The 9,017-nt window shown below is 37.1% G+C and overlaps 1 long non-coding RNA gene across 2 annotated transcripts in view; it reads right to left on the bottom strand.

The window, feature by feature from the left end:
- The window catches only part of LOC109374490 (uncharacterized), a 145,802-nt gene that overhangs the window by 135,594 nt on the left and 1,191 nt on the right, over positions 1–9,017 (bottom strand). For both annotated transcript variants that reach the window (XR_002122393.1, XR_002122392.1), the window contains exon 2: positions 8,793–8,856. This is a non-coding gene — a long non-coding RNA (uncharacterized LOC109374490). The remainder of the gene's footprint in view (positions 1–8,792; positions 8,857–9,017) is intronic.

Here is a 9,017-nt window from a genome sequence, read left to right as displayed (position 1 = left end):
GCCATTCGGCCGGCCCTACAAGATTTTTTTAAAAGAATTAAGATTACTTTTAAACTCACTTTAGGAGCTTTACTTTCTAAAAGCATGTAGCCATTAAAATGCTATGGAAAGATGGAAGGGATGTTATAGCGACGTAATACCATAAAACACAGAAAACTGGTTCTCTAGATGATGTGGAAAGATGGCTTGTAAAGTTAATGATATTACTCAAGGCAAAAGAAACAATTTGGCCATTAACCATGATGACAAACCAAACATTCATCATCAAATATAATGAATGAAATTAAAAGAACAAAAACCATGGCAAATATGAAAATCAAGTAAAATACAAGGAGAAGTTAAGCTACATCAAACACACAAAGTGAAGTGTAGTTATGGCAGCAAGTCATGATAAGTTAGAAATAAATAATGAGAATGAGAAGGAAGGATCCCATCTATTATGAGTTATACTCCAAGGAAAGTATAAATGCTCAAAGCAGTGAATTTCCCATGAACACTCAAGGCACTTGAGGACTACCTCGGATGCATTTCTAAATTTAGAAAGTGGCAGGGGAGTCAAGTAAGAGGATGAAACTTGAAACTCAGAAAGAGTAACTAAAAAATCCACTACTGTGTTGCCTGAATATCTTACCTAGCCCTAAATTACAAAAATATCACAATTCTTAAGCAGCAGCTTTGGTCAGAGGTTTCTTCGCCATCCAGAGATGAAAGTTTCTTTAAAGCAAAAAAAGGCAACTTTTCCAAGTCTCAAAGCAGGCAGGTACTTCAAGTAAAAAAGAAATAGCCATGTTGATATTAGGAAAAATATAGTCAGAAAACCCAGTTCTATCTCCAATACCTGTTTCAAAAAGGCTTTTCCCTAGAAAAGGAATATTCTATTCCCTGTGGATCAAGCTCATTCCAAAATGGAGTCTATGAATTACTCCCTGCTGATATGAAAAACAATATATATCATAAATTATCACTACATATAGATCAAGTATTTCCAATGAAAATTTAGCATCTGAATTGAGATGTGCTGAAAGTGTATACTACATACTAGAGTTTGAAGATTAAGTACAAAAAAGTGTGTAAACTATCACATTCATGTTTATTCCGATTACATGTTGAAATAATATTTTAGATAGTAGGTTAAATAAAATATATAACTAAAATTAAGTTCACTTCTTTTACCTCTTTCATGAGGCTACTGAGAAATTTTAAATTACATATGAAATTATCTTTCTATTGTGTTATATTAAACAGCCTGCTGTGGACTGAACTCTTTCACAGTGAAGTTTGTTAATTCTTTATTTTTCTACATTATCTGCTGGGGTGTGGTCCATAACAGATACTCAGGAAGTGTTGAATGAAGAAAAATTTGAAAAGAAGTATAAAACACCTTATAGATAAGACTGCAATTGACTTTTTTTTTATTCATACACCAGATGTATTCCATTGGAGTGACATCAAACCCTCCCTTATTTGGTAATTATGAGAATTCTAAAATATGGATCAAGTCTACCTTTAAAAAAATTTACAGCTGAAAAGTCAACTGACATACCTAATTTGTTTTTGGCTGAATTGTGTCCTCCCCAGATTCCTATGTTGAAGTCCTAACTTCCAGTACTTCAGAATGTGACTATCTTTGTAGATAGGACCTTTAAAGAGATAATTAAGGTAAAAAGAAGTCATACAGATGGGCCTAATCCAGTATATCTGGTAAGAACTGGAGATTGGAACAGAGATAACACAGAGACCAAGGGGCAACAGTGAGGACCCCCGAGAAGGCAGTTATCTGCAAGTCAAGGAAAGAGGCCTCAGAAAAACCAAACCCGCCCCCACCTTGATCTTGGACTTCTAGCCTGAGAATTGTGAGAAAAGAAATTTCTGCTGTTTACGCCACCCAGTCTGTGGGACTTTTGTTATGGTAACCCTAGCACACCAATACACAGTTCCAAAGACTTACATTTTTCCCAGTAATGGAATGGAGTTTTGGTTTTTACACTGAAATTACACATTCAGTTCCTCAGCCACACTAGCCATGTTTCAAGGGCTCAAGCCACATGTAGCTAGTGGCGGTTGTATTGGACAGCACAGATCTCGGGCGAAACCAACCAGAAGTTTCTAGTAAGTGCTTAATTGGTCGGGAGATGTGACCAAGAAATGTCACCGTATTAGTATTATATATTGAAGCACTTTTAATCTTTAAGTAAAAAAAAAAAAAAAATGCAAGTGACTCAAATCTACCCCTAGTCATTCTTACTACAATTTGCTGAGTAGAGATTAAAGCAGGAAGTTAATATTTTAGAGCTATGTTGGTACAAATGAATGTCATCACTAAAGGTTCTTGAGAGGTCTGTCTAATGTTGCAGAGTACAGAGGACAACTTATGTATGTGCCAGTGTATTTGCCACTAGAAGCAGTCAGCACTCCAGGTACCAGTTACCCAGGCATTCCCAAGCTTCCCACTGGTAAATTGGGGAATGCTAATACCCATATTCAGGTTTTGCTATGCCTTCTGCAAGATTCCTCAGGCATTTTCAATGAAGATTAAATTCCAGAAATATAAGAGACGGCATGAATACCATTCTGAACTGGATATGCCCATATTCATGACCACTTAACCGTGAGGCATCAAAAAACTAAGTCCACTATTAATAATTTCATGCCATCTATAAATCATCAAGTTCAACAAGCATGGAAGAAAAATACAGACTTCAGGGGAAAAAGAATATTTCTGCTAGACTTGCCTAAATACCGTTTCACCTAACTGGACTGAGCACATTTACTAAAATAAGTACCTATCTCCTTTGCAAATTAATTAGAAAAATGAATGTAGGGATTTCAAAATTTAGTAACGAGTATAATAAAGCTCGTCTGGTGGAAAGTACTTTACATTAGCATAATTCTTAAACTTTCTTTTTTGGCTTTACATTATCTTAAATTCTGCCCAGGAACTTCATGTTTGGATATATTCTTATTTTACATAAAGAAATTAAGGCTCTTCGAAATCAAATGACATAGCCAAGGCCACATAACTTGTGAAAAAGGAAGCTAAAATGCAAACCTAAGTCACCTAGTTCCAAAACCCTTCTACAGGCTTTCCGCTGTTTAAAGCACAGGAACTATGCCCAGGATACAGTGACATGTAAATGTTAATATGAAAATTTGCAATGTAATTATGTTGACTTGATCAAGTGTATATGAATCATACTTAAAATGGTAATTAAATTCAGAATAAACTTCAACAATGGTAATTCAGTTCAGAAGAAGTAAGTCCCAAGAACATGATGGTCACAGGAATCTTTTTAAAAGTTAAACAGTCTTTTTGCAAAGAAATGTGGAGTGATAGATAAAAGGCTTTCTAGCATAAAACTTAATTATAATGATCAAATTATGTGGGGAAAATAAAATGGAACTTTGACTCAGAGTTTATCATATATGTTTCAAGCAAATGTATGTTTCATATCAAATCGCTGTATTTTTTATTCTATCAGATCCAATAAATAATGATGTAAAAGCTTTGTTTAATATGTCAATATTCAATGTTAAGGGGGATTTAAAATGTGAAGGACAACTGTGCTGGATTTCAAAAGACTGAACAGAAAGCACAGGTGCTCCGACTTTGGAACAAGCCCCTGAAAAAGTTATTTTGGAACAAAGGAAAATTTAGATATGGATGGTATTAGACACTATGAAATTTGATATGGAAAAAAGTGTAGTAGAAAGTGAAAAAGAAACTTAACGGTGTGCTCTCTTTTGGGTTTTATAATATCTAACTGTATTTATACACAGCAAATATCTGGAGGAATATAAATATAAATATACACTTATATACATACATACCTGAAGATAATAACGGTAATCTCTGAGAGGCTGGAATATGGTATTTTTATTATTTTTGCTTACCTGTATCTTCTAACTTTTTATTATGTATATGTTTTATGTTATAAAAATTTTTAAATAACACCCACATTTTTATTAAACCAGAAACTAAAACCTCTGTGTCTTAAGCTGGTGAAATAAGCACATGTGAAATAATGGTTCTGACGATGCTTTGGCTCTTCACTTTTATTTTAGCTATTGAGTGTGTAAAATAAATGAACTTACTTTCAGACATATAGAGTTCTGAATATAAAAATTCACGATAAAAACTGAAATGATCAGACACCGAAGAACAAAGCAAAAGCCCAGATTTATAAGAATATTTTGAAGACACCTAAATTTACAGAGTTTAGAACAGCACTAGTATGCCCTTGCCAGTTAAATATTGTCCTTTGTTAATTTAAAAAACCTTTAGATAAAAAGAAAGCAATGACAGAAATAAAATGTTTGCTTTCTCATTATATATCAGTATTAAATGCGTTCCAGATATCCTTTAATCTTCACAACAACTAGTGTCACTCACCCTATTTCACTGATGAGAAAAATCACGATTTAAAGAATTGGATCTAGAATACATAAAGAAACTGCTCCTTGGTAATCATTTCTCAATATATACATATATCAAATCATTATGCTGTACACCTAAAATTAATACAATATTATATGTCAGTTATATCTCAATTTAAAGGAACTCAAAATAAAAACTAGTATGATTTTTAAAAAGGCATCCCAATTGAAAAATGGCTAGAGACAAACACTTCTCAAAAGATACGCGAAAGACCAACACACACATGACAAGATCAGTATTCTGTATTAAAGAAAATGCAAATTAAAGTCACAGATACCTCTACACACCCACCAGAATGGCTAAATTTGAGAACAACAGTTCTCAAGACTAGAAAAGAACACTCCAGGTGACAAATGTAGGATGAGCTAAGGCAGGGGTATTGAGGCTGGAACAGATGTTCATGTAAGTAAAGTGAGTAGTTCAGACACTGGGCTTGGGTAGAGAGGTGAATGAGAAACACATTTTGGAAAAAGTTAGCAAACAGACCTGCAGGGCCTTTAGGACAAGATAAGGACTTTACAAGTGATTCGCAAAGCAGGACCAGAACAGGGACAGTACGGTTTGAGTTTTAGGGTATATAAAAGGCTGTTTGGTATAGAGTGTTCCAAAAACAAGCTCTCAAAAACTGTCTTTCTCTTACCCTGCAAAAAATGTCTCGATCCTCCACAATCTGGTTTTACCTTCCCTCCACAACCACATTCTTCCACATCTCCTTTTGTATTTTCCAACCTAATCAGACCTTCTTTCTTTTCCCTCACCACCAGGTAAACGCTTTCAAGGTCACACGCAGCACTGAGCTTTCACTCAAGGACCACCCATGACCTGCAAAGTGCCTCTGCTTCCCTGGCCTCTCACAATTGACATCCAGTTTTTGGGACGCCCAGTTGATGTCTGTCTGTCCCATAATTTCTTTGCAGACTCCAGCCTGTCCTCCTGTCCTTCCCCGCAGTCCCTATGTGCATTCTGTAGCACATAACTCAACATCTAACTAGAAGCTCTCTTGCTTTGTTGAGTCGCTGACACTGTAAACTCCTGGATAGAAGGGATCACATCTCTCGCTCTTGTATCCCTCACAGCACCTGGTATCAAGGATACCAACTAGCTAATAGTTCCTCTTGATAAAGGAAATGCAAACACACCCTTTGATCCAACAATTCCATTTCCAGATATTTATCCTACTGAAATACTCCCACAAATATGCAAAATTATGATCAAAGATATGCATTATAGATTGTAACAATAAAAACTAGCAATAACCTAAGCAGCTATTAAGCAAGACTAGTTCACTTGGGTGTATACTGCCTATTAAAAGACAAAACTTGGGATATCTATTCATATGGACCATAACAAAGTAAGTGAAAAGAGTTGCTGGAAAGCGTGTAAAACAGCTCTTATTTATTTACATAAACACACAATTTAGAAAAACACAAAGTTTTAGGATGATTGTCTCTGCTAAGTAGGATGGAGTTTTTACTGTAAAACACTCCTATTTTGTTTGAAAAAAATGAACAAAAAAACAAAACCAAAAACAAAAAATGAACAAAGAGTACAATGTTGATAGTAAAAAAATATGTATATATTTTCATTCAGTGCCCCAGAAGAAATATTTACAAAACAATTTGTATTATGAATTCAATTTTTTTAAAACAAGAATAATAATATGCTGGGACACACACACACACACATATATTAATATTTAGAACATATGCCAACTATTAATAATGGTTATTTCTACAAGAGGGGTTATAGGAAACTTTCACATTCTAGGTTAGAGTTTTTCCTTAAATAATAAACACTTTAGTCACAAAAAAACAAATATCGACTTCTCTTTCTCTGAGCTAGTGATCGTCCCAGAAAAGATAAGCATTGGGGTCCATCTGGCAGTTAGCTAACTGGCTTAATTGTTGGATTGCCCACGATACTAAACCTGAGAAAGCATTACAGGTAAAACAGACCTACCAATTAAATTCACAGGAGTTATGAACAGAAAAACTACTTCTCTGCTAGGTATTAAATGTCTGTTTGATGAAGGGAAGCCCTCTAATGTCAAGTTCACCTTGACTGTTTACTACATTAGGATCAAGAGCGCTGATCCCTCATAATACATTGTTCTATTTTTCTTCTGTCTCTAGAACCAACCATCAACTGGCTGGGGCCCTTGTTTCGAGGCCAACGCTTGAGATGAGACAGGAATCTACATACCAATGCCCTGAGGAGGAAGGAAAGAGGAGAACCACTAAGCCACACAGAACGCTGTGTGGGTGGATCTGTGCTTCCTACAGGATCTCCCAGGTCGTACAGTTCCCCTAATGCCCTCCCTGCTCCAGGGCAGAGCTGACAAGTGTCTGGCTTAAGAAATCAAGGCCTTCCCCCGGACAGGCCTTTGATAAAAACAAAAGGGGCAGAACTGCCTCTGTCTGTCCTCCAATCTATTGCTCCAAACCTTTCCCATCTCAGCATTGACCCTGAGATCCAATGGCCTTTCTCTTTTCCCCATAGTCTTACTGCTGATATAACAGCTTATTGCTATCGATGCTCAGTGCTTTACAAGTATTACAACTCATTCATACTCACAATAGCCCTGCCAAGTATTCTTATCTTACAGATGAAGAAACTGAAACACAGTCAGTGCCGGTATCCGCATCTGCAGATCAACCAACTGCAGTCGAAAATATTCATAAAAAGTTGTTGCTGATGTGTACCGCGTAGTTAGGCCTACAATGGTGGGGTCTGTACCATCCATGTGCAGGCTTTTTTCCCCTTGTCATTACTTCCTAAACAATACAGTATAACAACTATTTGCACTGCATTTCCATTTTATTAGGTATCGTAAGTAGTCCAGAGATGATATAAATATAGGGGAGGACCATTTTACGTAAGGGACCTGAGCACCCTTGGATTTCGCTATCTGCGGGGATCCTGGAACACATACCCCTCAGATACTGAGGGGCGACTGTACAAAGTCCAATAACTAAGTGGCTGAGCTAAAACTGAAACCCCGAGGTTCTGTTTCCTCAACCCCATCTTTACCGAGCAGCACTCACGATGATATACATCTTTCAACTTAGAAAACACGAGAACACCTTCAGTCAGTAAAGGGTTTAGGTTTTAGTAACAAATCCGCAAGTCAACAGCACACCTGGATCCAATGTTTACTCTTCGAAATGCGGTTGGTCTGGCTACCACTGAATAACTGAGAACTAAGAAATTTAATCTGCAAAATGTTTATGTTTGTCAATGCTTTTCTTAGCTTTTGAAAAGCTGTTCAAAGTAATACATACCCAACCTCTAAACGAAGTCAAATACATCTGGGTTCAGATTCTAGTTCTATCATTGTTGCCTTCACCAGTAAGATATAAAGGTGTATGTAAACAATTTAGTGGAGTGAACGACTGGAGAGTGAAGAGTCCGTGTCCCCTACTGCTATTACTATCATCCTTCGATTGTTTTATCATCATTTCTCCCAGGATGTAGAAACACTGACAAGTTCAACTCAAATTCAATACCTTGCACAAAACCCATGAATTCATGTTTACAGAAAACACATTGAATCATCAAAAAAAAATTATGCACTCCGTTTGAATTTATGGAACTGATAAACTAGAAGTGCTACAAAACAGAAACACAATAACTGCTAAACAAAAAAAAACATATTTAATATTACAAAATTACCACACAAGTCAATTACTACACATGAGAATAAATGCTACTGACAATTAGCCTCTTTAAAAACAAAAACAAAAAAAACCTCATCCCTTCCATGTCTTTCCATGTGAACTACAATCACCTGAAACCTGAAAGTAACAAAAATCCTTAAGGGAGCGTTGCAGCTTGAAAACATTTCCCACAGCCACTTACTAATCTTTAATTGGAGAAATCTTGGGCACAATGGGCAGGCAATAATGACTGATCCTTCCACCTTTGCTGTCGAATGTGTGAGAGGTTCAGTTCACAGCTGTTAGAGATCGAACAGCTAATATCGCAAGTAGCCCTTAACGCTTCTCCACGTGGGACGCATCCAATGTAATCAAATCCCTTAACTCTTCTCCACGTGGGATACATTCATTTAACTCGTCTCCACGTGGGATGCATACAATGTATCAAGTCATTTAGTCCTCACAACTCTGCAGGGCAGGGACTACTATTTCTCTTCGTGAGTTTTTTTTGTGTGTGTTTTTCCCCCCAGATACGGCAACTGAGGTGTCACTGAGTAAAACGCCTCACGGGCGCAGAGCTAGAAAAGCAGAGACGGACTGCAAACTAATCTGGGTCTAGAGTCCAAATAGTTCTAACGCCTTGAGGACTCTGGGCAGGGGCCCGCCCGTGACACCGGAAAACGTGGAAAGGAATACAGTACCAGTGGGAAGCAGGGGTTCCAACGGGGTAAACGCATGCTCCATATCGGGTTATTGGCCTCTGCACTAAAAAATAAATAAATAAATAAAAACGCCACATTAGAATGTCTCCTAGCTAGTGAAAACGGCACGCGAAATAACAAGAACATTTGGCCTCTTTAATGCTGTGCTCCCGGGCGGACCAAGGAGCGCTCGGCGGCGCTCGGCGTCCCGGCCCCGGCACGCGG

The sequence above is a fragment of the Hipposideros armiger genome, unplaced genomic scaffold, assembly GCF_001890085.2.
Source record: "Hipposideros armiger isolate ML-2016 unplaced genomic scaffold, ASM189008v1 scaffold_825, whole genome shotgun sequence".
Classification (NCBI taxonomy): domain Eukaryota; kingdom Metazoa; phylum Chordata; class Mammalia; order Chiroptera; family Hipposideridae; genus Hipposideros; species Hipposideros armiger.
This window is presented reverse-complemented; position numbering and strand designations above follow the sequence as displayed.